At 50.6% G+C, this 16,861-nt stretch overlaps 3 protein-coding genes across 5 annotated transcripts in view; 2 read left to right on the forward strand and 1 right to left on the reverse strand.

Annotated features, from left to right (window-relative positions):
- Positions 1-16,861, reverse strand: part of LOC128409548 (zinc finger protein OZF-like) — a 317,248-nt gene that overhangs the window by 156,334 nt on the left and 144,053 nt on the right. The window lies entirely within an intron of this gene.
- Positions 1-16,861, forward strand: part of LOC128409531 (zinc finger protein 420-like) — a 35,847-nt gene that overhangs the window by 9,976 nt on the left and 9,010 nt on the right. The gene's annotated exons all lie outside the window — the stretch shown is intronic.
- Positions 14,928-16,861, forward strand: part of LOC128409565 (zinc finger protein 3-like) — a 70,772-nt gene continuing 68,838 nt past the window's right edge. Inside the window, exon 1 of the mRNA XM_053380157.1 lies at positions 14,928-14,976. The gene's annotated coding sequence lies outside the window, so the exon portion shown is untranslated. The remainder of the gene's footprint in view (positions 14,977-16,861) is intronic.

Consider the following 16,861-nt stretch of genomic DNA (forward strand, 5'->3'; position numbering starts at 1 on the left):
TCTCACTTCCCATCAAAGAATTCATACAGGGGAGAAACCCTATCAGTGCTTCGAATGTGGGAAAAGCTTCCGGGAGGGCCCCAAGCTCACTTCCCATCAAAGAATTCATACAGGGGAGAAACCCTATCACTGCTTGGAATGTGGAAAGAGCTTCAGTCAAAGCACCAATCTCACTTCCCATCAGAGAATCCATACAAGAGAGAAAACGTCTTAGTGTTTGGAATGTGGGAAAAGATTCATTCATGGCCCACCAAATAATTCATACGGGGTTGAAAGCATATCAGCACACGGAATGTGTATAAAATTTCACTTGTTAAAAAGTCAATTTAAGATCTTCCACCAGGGTGAAGTATAGAATTATAGATTCAGAATCTAGTCCAACCCCTTCCAGAAGTCTCATTTCAAGCATCCATGACAGGTGGCCATCCAACTTCTTCTTAAAACCCCCCAGTGAAGATCCAACCCCTTCAGAGAGAGTTCCTTTTCACTGTCAGCTCTTACTATCAGAGGGAAAATATAAAAAAGACTTTGGAGAAGACTTCCGGTGTGATGGCCTATGGCGTTTGGCTGCTTTCCTAGGACACTGGACCCCAGTCATGCAATTAAACAAGGTGAATCTGGAGGTAATTATCTCTGTTGAACCCTGCAGGGATGGGGCGCAACAAAGATTTGCATTCGGACTTTGAAAGGAATTTTGTCGTTCTGCTACAGAAGATGTGAGGTGAGCGTCTCATCTTTGCTTATACTTGCTACTGTTGGGCCAACGCCCTCCCTCACTTGTCCGAATGGTGAGGAACTTCGCCCCTAGTAGCAGAGTACAGCAGAAGCAGACTCTGGTTGGAATGCAGCATCGAGAAGATAAGAAGTCCACAGAGCGACGAGCTGACTCACGCAGCCGTATCCTTCAGCAAAAGCCAGATGCAAGGACCAGAGGAGAGGATGAGGAGATATAGAAATCGCTCCCGTTCTTACACAACAATACATTAGGTAATTAGGCAATTAAAGGCACAGTGTCACACTGTGCAATGATAGAATGAAACACTGCAGTACTGACACCTACTTCATGATTTGGCAAGCCTCATGGAGAAAGATTCAATTAATTAAATGGAATGCAAGTGAAACTATATTAAAAAAAACTTGAGAATTTGATGTTTAATGGTGCGGTCCTTTGTGGAGGGCTTTAATTATTATTGGCAAGGTATCAGCTTGTTTGAAGATATGAAGAGACTTTGTTGAAATACAGTCTTACCAGAGACTGTATTTCAACACACGCCATCTTCTCTCCCTTTTTTGTTATTGTATGAGTCTAGATAGAGAGTAATCTGGCGTCCCGCCAAAGCTCTGGCAAAACTCCAGCTTCTCCAACTCTCTCAAGAACGATCTGGCGTCCTGCCAAAGCCTTAGCCAATCATCAAAGCTCAAACTCCATTTCCTTCCATAGGAATACAGTGAAAGTCCATCTGCTTGCATGAACTTTTGTCATATATGGATTTATAAAAGTGAAGGTGAATCTTTGATCCTTGTAATCTTCCCTTAGGGCTCAGGGGGAGCAAGCTTGGATTGTAGAGGAACCGAACAATTATTAACTGTGAAATCTATCGCACAGTGTGGTCTCTTACAGAAGGTTCTTCGGTTTGGGAAAATATCAGTCCATTAAAATACATTACATGTCTTAATTTTAATTAAACAAAGGAAAGCTGGAAGACAGCCCAGAGTCCTGGAAGGTAAGAGGGTGGAACGAAATAGGGCCTTCTGAGGAGGGACTGCACCGAAAAAAATTGAGGGACAACAAGAAGAACAAAAATTTCATCTTGCATGTTAATTTACATATAGATCTGTTAAATATGATGAAAGTTGCATACCAGTGGCTGTCAAGATAAGATAAAGGATTAAGATTGGTATGATATTGGGAATAAATAAAAGAGAGAAAAGTAGGAACAAGAACAAAAAAATAAAATAAACCTCATCAATCTTTGACTTTTGTCTTCTGGGTTTCTCAGTTGTTATTCTGTCTCTCACAGCTACAATAAACCTACCATTAATATTGTGGACTAGGCATTTCTTCGTCAGAGGGCAAAAAACCCAAATTTAGCGGGGGATCAAATACTTTTCCCCCTCACTCTATATGTTTACACACACACACACACCTGGCTCTCGTTTGGAGGAAGAGTGAGAGACGGAGGCTCTTTACTTCTAGAATGGCATTTCCACGGCACCTCCTTTCCTCCCAGGAGCTCCTCCTTCCACAACCCTGCAAGGCTGGCCGCTTGCCTTTCACCCCCTTTCCAGCACTGCGTTGTTTAGTGTGGCAGCACCTGCCCTTTGGAACTCCCCGCCTCTTGCAATAAAGCACGTGCCTTTGCTAGACTCTTTTCAGGCACCTGCTAAAGGCATTCTTGTTTAGGCAAGCATACCCAGATGCTTAGGACGCTGAAGTAATTTTAATCTCTTTTAGTATTTTAGCTTTTCTCTATTTTAAAGTAGGCTTGTTAATTTTGATTTTACTGCTGTGGTGTTGCTGTTTCTTTGTTTTTTGTATTGGTAAACAACTTTACAGGTTTTTTAATTTTAATAAATAAATAAACAATAAATATAAATAGAACAACACAAGCCAAAACACAATACATCCTGTAGATTTAAGTAACTGTCCACAGTGGCCTACTTGTTATCAGAGGCCCAGAATCCACAATCCTTTGTAAGAAAATTTGAAATAAAGTCAAAACATTTTTGTAGGCAAAAAAAGAAGAAGTCAATATTGGGGAGGTGACAAAAACTTTTCCACACCAGGTACCCCCTGACCTTGTTATGCCACTACCCGGGGTGCAGGGAGGGGGCATGGGGGTCCCTGCTCAGATGATGCCTGATGGGGAGAGACCCCCAAGTCAGGGAGCAGAGGGTCCTCCTTTGTCCTCTCTGCCAAGCCAGGGAGGGGCCAGTTCGCAGGAGTGAAGAAAGACAGCCAGGTTACCCTAAAAACCCTAAAACTCTTTGTGAATTCCCCCCCCCCCGCCAGGCCTCCAAGCCTCGCCTCAGGCACTCTCAAACTGCACTCTCAAAGCTTTTTTCTCTCTCTAAGGCTAAAAGCATTAGCTAAGCATATTGCTCTTGCTGTAACAAAAAGACTGACAGGAAGGTGGAGAACAGAGTCCTTTGCTTCTCAAAGCCTTGTTAAAAGCAGATTGCAACTTTCTTTCTGGGAACTATGCCAGAACAGGAGAATGAAACATATCTGAACACTCTGAAACCCCCTTTGGTTTCTCACCCCCTTTTCCTGGGAACAGTCCAAAATAGTCCCAAGACAGGAACTTTCTGTTCATGCTCAGGAGACATGGGGCAGAACTTTTCCGAAGGAGGAGAAAGGGGAGGGAACTGGAAGGGGAATAGATGCTCTGTGCAAATGGCTGTGAACTCGTGCTTGTTTGTGAGTTATCACACTTGCTCCTTCTACCAGTTCATGGATGGTAGAAATAAAGCTTTTTCTCCGAAACTATTCCTTGAGTGTCTGTTGACTCCCATTTTCCCTTTCCCGGGCGCAATATTTTTCCCACCCAAGGGCAAAGCCTCATAAGGCCACAGGAGGACTGCAGCTGTTCTTCCTTGATGCTGATCCAGATGCTGCCTTCCTTTTGGGGGAGGGGGCTTTGGGTCAAGAAAATAAACCCCCTTCAGAGGGAGGGAAATGTCACCTTTGTGAACAGAGGATGTAGACAGACAAGAACATTCCCACATGGGGGGAGCACAGGGAGAAGAAAAGCCCGTCTGCATCTGCAGCTGCACAACTGGACCACTTCCTCTGTCCCAGATGCAACAACACATGTCTCTCCCCTTTTCAGGCTAAACAAGTAGACGAACTAATGTGAAAGCAAATTTCAGGTGTATCCTCAGGAAATGCTAAAGCAAGGATAGAAGACTCCTTCTCCCAACCTTTTCGGAGAAATGAGGGATTATCAGTCACTGGGTGGCTTGTAGTACTAACAGAGGACATGGAACACATAACATCCTTTCTGGCTCACTGTAATAAAATTCTTACCATCCTGATAGATACTTGTAAAACCTTCTGGAAAAATCCTAGCAGAGCGTTTGTGGGTTTTGATAAGCAAGAAATGGAAATTGGTGCTGTCTCAAAAGAGACTAGTTCTCTCAAGCTACCCTCAGCCTTTGGGAATCTTGTCACAGGAGGAGCGAGAAGCTCCCCTCTGGAGTTCATAAAGGGTACATATTCCTGGTGCCCTTAAGCCTGCTGTTCCGCCTGGGAAGCGGGGCTGCGTCCAAAGCATGGAATGGTGAAAGTACTCAGGGAAGGGAGCAGAAGGTGAGGGAAGCATTAGGCCCCCATTTCTAGAAAGGGGAACATCGGCCTGAAGGGGAGCAGCTGCTTTTGGGCAAGCGGAGCTGAAGAAAAGCTGGGCCTGTCCTGCTGCGCTTCAGGCCCTGACAGCCTCCAAGTCCAAGTGTAAGTTGACTTCACCCCTCCAATCACCGCGCGAGGAGGGCTGTCCCAGAGTTGACGCTGCCAAGGAGGCCAGAAAGAGCAGAGGCCATGTTGGGTCAGGGCAACCGGTCCTTCTATGTTTGGAGCGGGAGGAAGGGCCGGTGGCCAAATTTTGTGCCTGTCTGTTATACACACATACATCTCTATAATAATAATAATAATAATAATAATAATAATAATAATAATAATAATTTATTATCTATACCCCACCCATCTGGTTGGGCTTCCCCAGCCACTCTGGGCGGCTTCCAAAAAAATATTAAAATACTGTAATACATCAAACATTAAAAACTTCCCTGAACTTCCCTTCAGATGTCTTCTAAAAGTCTGGTAGTTGTTGATCTCTTTGGCATCTGGTGGGAGGGCGTTCCACAGGGAGGGCGCCACTACCGAGAAGGCCCTCTGCCTGGTTCCCTGTAACTTGGCTTCTTGCAGTGAGGGAACCGCCAGAAGGCCCTCGGCGCTGGACCTCAGTGTTCGGGCAGAAGAATGGGGGTGGAGACGCTCCTTCAGATATACTGGACCGAGGCCGTTTAGGGCTCTATCAATCTATCCATCTATCATCCATCTATCTATCTATCTCTATCTTTTTTTTAAATGATATTTATTATAAGTTTAAAAATTACAAAAGGAAAAAGAAAAACAACAACAACAAAATTTTTTAACAAGACATACATTACAATACATAAAAAGAAAAGCATAAAAAAATACAACAATACAGCGAAAAAAACAATAACACTAAAACACTAAAACAAACATCTAATATTCCATAACTTTACCTTTCATTTTACTTGTTTCATCGACCTCCTCGCACCTCCCTTTTTTGTATTCTAGTTCAATTAATTGTTTCAGCAAATTCTTTCCATCTTTCTCAATTTTTGTTCTATAATTTATCTTAACGGTCTAACCTTAAATTTTTCATTTTAACCCATTATCAATCAGCTTTTACTTAATTCTTTATTACATTTCTGCTAAAACCATATAACTTCATTCCAGCATCCTTCTAACATTCATTAATTTTGCAATGTTTTTGTAAATATACTTTAAATTTTTTCCAATCTTCTTCCACCGACTCTTCTCCCTGGATTCTGCCAGTCATTTCCGCCAGTTCCATGTAGTCCATCAGCTTCATCTGCCATTCTTCCCTGGTAGGTAGATCTTGTGTCTTCCAGTACTTTGCGATAAGTATTCTTATATTCCTGGTGCCCTTAAGCCTGCTGTTGTGGCGTACATAAAAAAAAATCCTATCTTTCCTTGGCACCAATTGGCCGACCATGCCCAGGAGAAAGGCCTCTGGTTTCTTCAGGAAGGTATATTTAAATACCTTTTTCATTTCATTATAGATCATCTCCCAGAATGCCTTAATCTTTGGGCATGTCCACCAAAGGTGAAAGAATGTGCCTTCAGTTTCATTACATTTCCAACATTTATTATCGGGCAAATGATATATTTTTGCAAGCTTGACTGGTGTTATGTACCACCTATAGATCATTTTCATTAAATTCTTTTTTAAGGCATTACATGCCGTAAACTTCATACCAGTGGTCCATAACTGTTCCCAGTCAGCCATCATAATATTATGTCCAACATCTTGTGCCCATTTAATCACCGTTTCATCTTGAGTATTCCATTTCAACAGCAAGTTATACATTCTTGACAAATTCTTAACTTTAGGGTCTAACAATTCTGTTTCCAATTTTGATTTTTCTACCTGGAAACCTAATTTTTTGTTCAAATTATATGCCTCCATTATTTGATAATAATGGTTCCAATCTCGTACTCTCGTACTCTGTTTTTTTAATTTTTCAAAGCTCTGCAATTTTAATCTGTCACCCTCTTGTTCCAAAATTTCCCAATACTTCGGTCATTTGGCCTCCATATTGAGTTTTTTCTGAGCCTTTGCTTCCATTGGTGACAACCATCTTGGGGTTTTATTTTCTAACAAGTCCTTATATCTTCTCCAAACATTAAACAGTGCTTTTCTGACAATATGGTTTTTGAACGCTTTGTGTGCTTTAACCTTATCATACCACAGATATGCATGCCAACCAAATACATTGTCAAAGCCTTCCAAATCCACCACATCCGTGTTTTCAAGAAGCATCCATTCTCTCAGCCAACAAAATGCGGCTGATTCATAATAAAGTTTAAGGTCTGGCAGGGCAAATCCGCCTCTTTCCTTAGCATCAGTTAATATCTTAAATTTTATTCGAGGTTTCTTGCCCTGCCAGACAAATCTAGAGATATCTCTCTGACACTTCTTGAAACAGTCCATTTTGTCCAAAATTTGCAATGTTTGAAACAAAAACAGCATTCTTGGCAGTACATTCATTTTTATCACAGCAATTCGGCCTAACAACGATAGCTTCAGATTTGACCATATTTCTAAATCCTTTTTCACTTCATAATTATCCTTAAATAGATTCACATTCTTAGCAGTCATGTTAACCCCTAAATATTTCACTTTCTTGACCAATGTCAATCCTGTCTCCTTCTGAAACTTATCTCTCTCAATCTCAGTTAAATTTTTCTCTAAAACTTTAGTTTTCGTCTTATTCAACTTAAAGCCTGCTACCTGTCCAAATTCTTGAATTAATTCTTATACTCTTTTAGTGCTTGATTCTGGCTCCTGTAAAGTCAATACCAAGTCATCAGCAAATGCTTTCAATTTGTACTGTTTGGCTCCCATATCTATCTATCTCTATCATCTACCTACCTACCTACCTACCTAGATATATATACACACCCCTGGTTCTCGTTTGGAGGAGGAGTGAGGGACGGAGGCACTTTACTGACAGAATGGCATTTCCCTCGCACCTCCTTTCCTCCCAGGAGCTCCTCCTTCCACAACAACCCTGCCAGGCTGGCCTCTTGCATGTCGCCCCCTTTCCAGCAGGCGAAGCTGCAGGGGCCACTCACTTCCTGGCTGTCCAAAACTGGACAAGGCTTTTGACCAGGCATCTTCAAACTATGGTCCACGGGCCGGATCTGGCCCACCAGGCTTGTAAATGTGGCCTGCGGATCCTGCCACCCGCTCGGTCAGTCCCCGCGCGCTGAGCTAAAGCAGCACGGCAGGAGGTTTTCTTGAAAAGAAGCTGCGGACCCGCCCCCCGCGTGGGGACTGACGTCCTTGTTCGTATCGAGAGAGAGGGCCGAGGGGAACGAAAGCTGCTCTGCCTGGCCGTCTCTGCAGGGACGTTGTGGGGAAACAGGCTCCTTTTGCACCCAGGTCTCTAGAGGGGATAAACCTGGGTCTGGACTGTACCACTTCAAATGTCCTGGAGGGGGAGGTAAAGGGACACCCAATGACCCACATTCTGATTTATTTATTTTGGGGTGGGAGGGATATGCTGATTTTGCTCAAGTCAGTCTCCCCTACTCCAAAAAGGTTCTCTCCCACAATCCCAAAGACAACACAGGCCCCCCCCCCAAGAGTCTCCCAGAGCATGTGCAGAGTCAGAGTTCAGAGATGCTTTTGTTGCGATTCCTGTCCTGCGGGGGGTTCGACCAGATGACCCTCAGGGCCCCCTCCCAATTCTACACTTAAATAATTTCACAGCGCGCAAGTGAGGAGGGGCAGGGACTGTTAGAAAGGGGGGCTTTTGCTATCCACAGATCTGGCCCCCTCCTTAAAATCACAGCTGTGAATCTGCAGGATGCGAAGCCAAGCAGACCCCTGACCCCAAAAAGGAAGGGGAAGGGGGCTTCCAACAAGGGACCGGAGGGGCAAGAATGGGCAGCAAAAGAGGAGGGACCCAGGAGTCCGGGGGCCTACGATCCAATTTGCTCTTTCAACGGGATCTGGAGACAGGCAACAAACCAAGCCAGGAGTTGGGTTGCCCAGAGTCCATTACTGCAGAAAGAAGAGAAATCCGTGAGATTCTGACCCGATTCGGAGAGGAAACATTAGCTGGCTGGGGGTTGCAATTGCAGGAATTGCTCCACAACAACCCTGTGAAGCAGGCAGACTGGATCCTGCCCCCCCCGGCCCCCCTGTGAGCTTCATCATGGCCAGGGACTGGGGATTCAAACCCAGATCTCTCTGCCAGGGCCTAGTCTGGCCCTCTCACCACTGCACCACACTGCCTCTCAGCGAGTGGCACAGAGATATGTTTTTAAAAGAAGAGAAAAATGAGGAATCGAGAGAACTTGGCAGTCTTGGGAGCATCTTGGACACTGACCTCGGATTTGGGCTTCTCCGATTTGGGTTTTTCTTCAGAAGCTGGAAAAAGGAGGAAAATGAAGCAGGGAAAGGTGAATGACCAGAAAACCCAGGGAAATGGACAGGAATACTTGAAAGCATGCAGAAAGCTAAAACGGAAATCAACATTTCTGAGCCGCTGGGCAGGGATGTTTTTAGCAGGCGACCAAAGAGAGTCTGGCCAAGGCGCCTGGTTGGTATCAAGAGGCAGGGAGTTCCAAAGAGCCTTGGAGCCGGGAGGGACCCTGAGGGTCATCTAGTCCAACCCCCTGCAAGGCAGGAATCTTGAACACAGAACCCTGAAATCAAGAGTCTCAGGCTCTCCCGGCTGAGCTTCTTGTACTGGCAACTGTGGGAAAGGGGAGTCAATTGGCCAGTGCCAGTTCCGCCAATCAAAGGTGTCAGGTAGTAGTGGGGAGGTTTCTCAATTGTTTTTACTGTTAATATTTGCATGGTCTTCATAGATTCTGAATCAGGGGTCGGCAAACTACGGGACCTGGGCCGGATCAGGCCCAGCCATTTAAGAACCTGCCTCAAAGCCGGAACCCCTCATAAAACTCAGACTCCTGGCGACGGGAGGAAGAGGTCAAGCGGCAACGCCTCTGCCAATCAAACGCCGCGCCTGGTTTACCTCAAGTAGTCAAACCAGCAGATGCATTGGATCCAGAGATTTCCGCTTTCCGCTTGCCCCACGGTGCCCCCTACCCCCTGACCCCCAGGAGGCTGGAACCGATGACTTTGGGCACTCCTAATTTAAATAACTGCATTTTTGCCTCACCTTCTCCCAGGGGCTCAAGGCGGGCTCCCTCCCCTTCCCCCGCGCTGACCCTGCCAGGTAGGCCTGCCTGAGGAGCACCGACTGGCCCTCGGTCCCTCTCTCCCAGGCTTCTGGCGCAGGGCTCTAGCCGCTAGGCCGCGCTGCTCCCCTTCCGCTCGCCAGGTGGTACCTGCGGTGGTGGTGACGCTGCTGACCCCATCCTGCTGCTTCCAAGGCGGGGCCTCCTCGGTGTGCAGGACGCTGCTGACCCCGAACTCGGCGTCGGGGGCCTGGATGCTGGCGATGAGCCACTTGCCCCTCTCCAGGGCGCGGGGGCAGCCCCCTCCGCCCGCCAGCCCCTCCGCCCAGGCAACGTGGGACTCTTGCGGCGCGTAAGCGTTGATCTCGCAGGAGGATTCCGCCTCGCTGGCATCCGGACTCAGCCAGGGCGGGGGGGTGGCTGAGGCCTGACCCCCCCACAGGGAACCAGAGGGGTCTGCCAGGGGGACAAAGCGGGGGGAGGTGAACCAGTGTCTGGGGGGGAAAGATGAGCCTTGTCTCTCCCCTGCCGGACCCCCCAACCTACATCGCAGGGGGTTGGAGTGGATGACCTTTGGGGTTCCCAACTCCACCGTTCTGTGTCAGCCAGTTCAGTTCAACTCACAGAATCACAGAATTGGAAGGGACCCCCGACGGTCATCTAGTCCAACCCCCTGCAATGCAGGAATCTCAGGGAAAACAAGATGCCCTCTAAGGAGGATTTGTTTTGTCTATTTAATGGGATTTAAATGCCAGTTAATAAGCTAAAAGAATCAAGCAGTTTGCTTGGTTCAGATACCTCTGAATAGTGTAAATGCTGAGGTTGGAAACCAATTTGAAGTAGATCCAGAATAAGCATAAGTAAATAAAGTTAATCCACAACAATAGGACTCCTGAGTTCTTGAGATGATTTCTTTTGTCCATTTACTGTATTTATTTTTCCCAATTGGAACTATAAAATGGTGATTTTCTTGAGTCAAAATGAGAGTAACCCTGAACAATTTTTAGAAAAAAAGCACTGTACCTATATACCAGAGAAGCATGTATGGAACTGTAGTTGTTTGCATATATAGTGATATATTGGATTATACCTTCCCCCCTTTTTATTTTTTTGTTCTCTATTCACTTTTTATTTCCCTTTTTATTGTTCAAGTATTCTCAATTTAAATTGTGTGGTTGAACCCGGAGCCAGGCCTCTTGGCCCTCAGCATAACTTTGCTGGGGGCTCCCCTGGGCCTCTTGGGGCTCTGGCACCCAGCACAGTTATTTCAAATGATCTCAAACCCTAAAATGGATTTATAGGAAATTGACAGGCGTAGATGATCTCTAGAGATATAGGGCAGCTGCCGGATGCCCCCTTGGTTGGGCCTGTGATGGACAGCAGAGCCAGGCCAGTCAGCGGACTTAGTCCCTCAGAAATTTCCTGGAGCCTCGCTCTGATTGGCTGCCAAGCCAGCAGGGGGCGGAGCCAGGCCTTTTGGCGGGAAAAGGCAAGGCGCCTTTTCTGAGGGATGGTCTGAGGGGGGAGCTTGGAGGGGAAGGTGGGGAGGAGAGGAAGAGGAGTCAGGCGGGAGTTCAAGGGGAGAAGCTGGGGGGAGGGAAGGGAGACCCCCAAGAAGGAGGGCTGAGGGGACCCCCTGGGTGTGGGGGGCGGAGGGAGACCCCCAAGAAGGAGGGCTGAGGGGACCCCCTGGGTGTGGGGGGCGGACTGAGAGGGGGGAGCGGAGGGAGACCCCCAAGAAGGAGGGCTGAGGGGACCCCTGGGTGTCTGACTGAGGGGAGCGGAGGGAGACCCCCAAGAAGGAGGGCTGAGGGGACCCCCTGGGTGTGGGGGGCGGACTGAGGGGGGGGGGGCGGAGGGAGACCCCCAAGAAGGAGGGCTGAGGGGACCCCCTGGGTGTGGGGGGCGGACTGAGAGGGGGGAGCGGAGGGAGACCCCCAAGAAGGAGGGCTGAGGGGACCCCCTGGGTGTGGGGGGCGGACTGAGAGGGGGGAGCAGGGGAGACCCCCAAGAAGGAGGGCTGAGGGGATCCCCTCGGTGTGGGGGGGAATGAGAGGGGGGAGCGGAGGGAGACCCCCAAGAAGGAGGGCTGAGGGGCCCCCTGGGTATGGGGGGCAGACTGAGAGGGGGGGCGGAGGGAGACCCCCAAGAAGGAGGGCTGAGGGGACCCCCTGAGTGTGGGGGGCGGAGGGAGACCCCCAAGAAGGAGGGCTGAGGGGACCCCCTGGGGGTGGGGGGCGGACTGAGAGGGGGGAGCGGAGGGAGACCCCCAAGAAGGAGGGCTGAGGGGACCCCCTGGGTGTGGGGGGCGGACTGAGGGGGGGGCGGAGGGAGACCCCCAAGAAGGAGGGCTGAGGGGACCCCCTGGGTGTGGGGGGCGGACTGAGAGGGGGGAGCGGAGGGAGACCCCCAAGAAGGTTGGCTGAGGGGACCCCATAGGTGTGGGGGGCGGAGGGAGACCCCCAAGAAGGAGGGCTGAGGGGACCCCCTGGGTGTGGGGGGCGGACTGAGAGGGGGGGCGGAGGGAGACCCCCAAGAAGGAGGGCTGAGGGGACCCCCTGGGTGTGGGGGGCGGACTGAGAGGGGGGAGCTGAGTGAGACCCCCAAGAAGGAGGGCTGAGGGGACCCCCTGGGTGTGGGGGGCGGAGGGAGACCCCCGAGAAGGAGGGCTGAGGGGCCCCCTGAGTGTGGGGGGCGGAGGGAGACCCCCAAGAAGGAGGGCTGAGGGGACCCCCTGGGGGTGGGGGGCGGACTGAGAGGGGGGAGCGGAGGGAGACCCCCAAGAAGGAGGGCTGAGGGGACCCCCTGGGTGTGGGGGGCGGACTGAGGGGGGGGCGGAGGGAGACCCCCAAGAAGGAGGGCTGAGGGGACCCCCTGGGTGTGGGGGGCGGACTGAGAGGGGGGAGCGGAGGGAGACCCCCAAGAAGGTTGGCTGAGGGGACCCCATAGGTGTGGGGGGCGGAGGGAGACCCCCAAGAAGGAGGGCTGAGGGGACCCCCTGGGTGTGGGGGGCGGACTGAGAGGGGGGGCGGAGGGAGACCCCCAAGAAGGAGGGCTGAGGGGACCCCCTGGGTGTGGGGGGCGGACTGAGAGGGGGGAGCTGAGTGAGACCCCCAAGAAGGAGGGCTGAGGGGACCCCCTGGGTGTGGGGGGCGGAGGGAGACCCCCGAGAAGGAGGGCTGAGGGGCCCCCTGGGTGTGGGGGCGGAGGGAGACCCCAAAGAAGGAGGGCTGAGGGGACCCCCTGGGTGTGGGGGGCGGAGGGAGACCCCCAAGAAGGAGGGCTGAGGGGACCCCCTGGGGGTGGGGGGCGGAGGGAGACCCCCAAGAAGGAGGGCTGAGGGGACCCCCTGGGTGTGGGGGGCGGACTGAGGGGGGGCGGAGGGAGACCCCCAAGAAGGAGGGCTGAGGGGATCCCCTGGGTGTCTGACTGAGAGGGGGGAGCGGAGGGAGACCCCCAAGAAGGAGGGCTGAGGGGACCCCCTGGGTGTGGGGGGCGGAGGGAGACCCCCAAGAAGGAGGGCTGAGGGGACCCCCTGGGTGTGGGGGGCGGACTGAGAGGGGGGAGCGGAGGGAGACCCCCAAGAAGGAGGGCTGAGGGGGCCCCCTGGGTGTGGGGGGCGGACTGAGAGGGGGGAGCAGGGGAGACCCCCAAGAAGGAGGGCTGAGGGGACCCCCTGGGTGTGGGGGGCGGACTGAGAGGGGGGAGCAGGGGAGACCCCCAAGAAGGAGGGCTGAGGGGACCCCCTGGGTGTGGGGGGCGGACTGAGGGGGGGCGGAGGGAGACCCCCAAGAAGGAGGGCTGAGGGGATCCCCTGGGTGTCTGACTGAGAGGGGGGAGCGGAGGGAGACCCCCAAGAAGGAGGGCTGAGGGGACCCCCTGGGTGTGGGGGGCGGAGGGAGACCCCCAAGAAGGAGGGCTGAGGGGACCCCCTGGGTGTGGGGGGCGGACTGAGAGGGGGGAGCGGAGGGAGACCCCCAAGAAGGAGGGCTGAGGGGGCCCCCTGGGTGTGGGGGGCGGACTGAGAGGGGGGAGCAGGGGAGACCCCCAAGAAGGAGGGCTGAGGGGACCCCCTGGGTGTGGGGGGCGGACTGAGAGGGGGGAGCAGGGGAGACCCCCAAGAAGGAGGGCTGAGGGGACCCCCTGGGTGTGGGGGGCGGACTGGGAGGGGGGAGCGGAGGGAGACCCCCAAGAAGGAGGGCTGAGGGGACCCCCTGGGTGTGGGGGGCGGACTGAGAGGGGGGAGCGGAGGGAGACCCCCAAGAAGGAGGGCTGAGGGGACCCCCTGGGTGTGGGGGGCGGACTGGGAGGGGGGAAAGGGCCCCCCAAGTCTGACTCCAGAGCCCGGAAGAAGCCAAGCTGGGCCTGCCAGCCTCCAAGTCCAAGGGAAGGAGGCGTCTCCGGACCCCAGCTTGGCCTCCCCAATTCAGGGCTGCCCCAGGGAAGATGGGGAGCTGGAGGGAAGCCGGACTTGGAAGGGTCTCCCTTGGGGGGATCTGGGATTCCTCTTCCTCCCTGGCGCCTGCTCTCGAGGAGGCTGTTTCCCTTGCAGGAGACTCCTGGGGAAGCCCCGTCTCCCTGGCGCGGAGTCTGGCTCCGAGGGGGGGGCAGAGGGGAGAGGGAGGGCTGGGCTTGGCAAGGGTTAAGAGGAGCAGAGCTGGAGTCCTAGAGAGGACGGGAAGTGGAGGGGGAGGGGGCAAGGTCCTCCATGGCTAAATTCCCCCCTCCCCCCTCCCTTCCTGCTTTCTTCTCTCTCCTTTGCAAAAGCCCCTTCTGGACTCGGGTGAGTCTCCTCTCTCTTCCCCCTGAGGGTGCAATGGGGAGAAGGGGGTCCCAGGGGGCAGGGAGGGGGCATGGGGGTCCCTGCTCAGATCATGCCGGGGGGGAGACCCCCAAGTCGGGGAGCAGAGGGTCCTCCCTCGTCCTCTCTGCCAAGCCAGGGAGGGGCCGAGTTTGCAGGAAATATGCAGCTCTGCTCTTCCTTGGGATCCAGATGCTGCCTTCATTTTGGGGAGGGGGCTTTGGGTCAAGGAAATAAACCCCCTTCAGAGGGAGGGATAAGTCACTTTTGTGAACTGAGGCTGCAGCCAGATGAGAACATTCCCACGTGGGGGGAGCACAGGGAGAAGAAAAGCCCGTCTGCATCTGCAGCAGCACAACTGGACCACTTCCTGTGTCCCAGATGCAACAACACACGTCTCTCCCCCATCATTTAAATACACAACAAAATTGTTCCATTAAGATACTGAAATAAGCATGAAGGAAAAGAATAATGTTAAAACAATGCAGCTATTAAGAGGCAGAAAAGAACAGAGCAATGTGTAGAAAAATATCATCTTTATTCTCCCTTTTTCTCTTAGGGTCCAGTGTGCTTTGAAGACGTAGCTGTTCCTTTCACAGAGGAGGACTGGGCTTTGCTGGATCCTGAGCAGAGAGCTCTGCAGAAGGAAGTCAAGGAGGAGAATCCTGGGATCGTGGCCTCTCTGGTAAGGCTCCCTGCTGGATCATAAGATCAGTTTTGAAATTCCATACAGATCTCTGTAGGACAAACCTCCTCTATTTTGAGGGAGCCCAGTAGCGCCACCTACAGCATCTGAGATGTTAACACACCCACAACTCTCGTGGAATGGAAAACTCTCAATAGGAGATGTATCTCCTGTTCTCTCTGGGAATATTCTTCCACCAGTCCTGCCTTTTCAAACCAGGATGAGGCTGGTCTGAGCTGCCCAGGCCTTCTTCAGTGTAGGCTTCAGAGATATTAAGAACATGGAGGTACATCCTGTCTAATTTTCTGTTTCCCTTTCTGCATCTGTCTGTTTTTGGTTGAGCAAAGAAATGACTGAGCTTGGAGATGGAGCGGATTCCACGACTGAGCCAAATTAAATCCATCCCTGGAAAGAGCCAGGCTTTTTGTATCTCCGGTTCCCATAAATAAGTTAGATAAGATCAGCCAAAAAAGGCAGTAACTTCTTCTTCCCTTCCCTTCTTCCTCTTTCACAAGCAGTCATTTGCATTGTTCAATTTCTTCCACAGGCTATTATTATTATTATTATTATTATTATTATTATTATTAATGATAATAATACTGCCATATAACAGTAGATTGTAGGTTGTAGGTGGTGAATTGGAAAGGAAGAAGGGAGAGAACAAGAAAAATCTTCACAATGGAGAAATCATATAAATATTAAGAGTGTGGAGAGAACTTTAGTCGGAGCTCCCAGTCCCCTTCCCATCAAGGAAAGCTCTTCGTTCAGAAGGAGAGCCTCACTTCACATGAAAGAACTAACGGGGGAAGAAATTAGTGCTTGAAATGTGAGGAAAGCTTCCTTCGCAGCTCCACCCACAGTTCCCATTAGATACTTCATACAGAAGAGTGTTTGGAAAAAGCTTCATGCAGGTCAGAAACCGTCTCAGTGCTTGGAATGTAGAAAGAGCTTCATTCAGGTGGTGAATCTAATTTTCCATGAAATATTTCCTGCAAGGGACTGTTTAGAATGTGGAAAAAGCTTCACCTGGAAAACCTGTCTCAGTTTCCATTCAATAAATCACAGCAAGGAAAATAATAGAATTGTAGAAAATGGTATAAGGCATATGGTATAAGGAAACTTCATGAGGAATTAAGGGAAAAGACAGTGTTGACCCGGAGTAGTTACAAAATTTATGTTCTCTCCCCAAGTGCCACAGACCCTCCTCCAAAGAGAGCTTCTCTAAGAAAGCACAAGCAAAAATTACTCAGTTTTACGTGAATAAGGAAAATGAGGAGGTGGCTAAGAAACAGCAGGAGCCAGATCCTATTACTGACCTTATAGGATCTCTCAGCAGCTCTGAGGATGAGCAGAAAGAGGTTTGGGGCCCAGGCAGCTCAACTGCTAAGTCATCTCTGGCACTGAGACCAGGAGCTCAAGCGACTCAAGGCCAAATCCAGGCTAAATAAGTAGAGGAACTAATGTTAAAAATTACAAAATAGTGCAACATAAAAAAGTTGACTTACAAAAACTTTTTAACCTGCTTGAGTGTAGCTCTTGCTCCAGACAGAAGACTTTAGAAGTTTGTACTCTACTGGAATTTGCACACCAGATCCCTATATCAATATGAAACGATATGCAAGGTTATCAAATGGTCTGATGTCCTGTCAGAAGCCAAAACAAAACCAACTAGGGAGAGGGTTTTGATAAAAAAGAATTGGAAATGGGTGCTGTCTCAAAATAAGCTACTTCTCTCAAGCTACCCTAAGCCTTTGGGAATCTTGTCACAAGAGGAGTGTAAAGTTTGTGAAGATGGTGTATAAGCACAGAGAATATCTAAGGAGGAGTGGTGTATCAGTCTCAAGATTATTCCAAAATGTGGCATCACCAGCTCCTCTGCTTCGAC

The sequence above is a fragment of the Podarcis raffonei genome, chromosome 2 (genome assembly GCF_027172205.1).
Source record: "Podarcis raffonei isolate rPodRaf1 chromosome 2, rPodRaf1.pri, whole genome shotgun sequence".
Classification (NCBI taxonomy): Eukaryota; Metazoa; Chordata; class Lepidosauria; order Squamata; family Lacertidae; genus Podarcis; species Podarcis raffonei.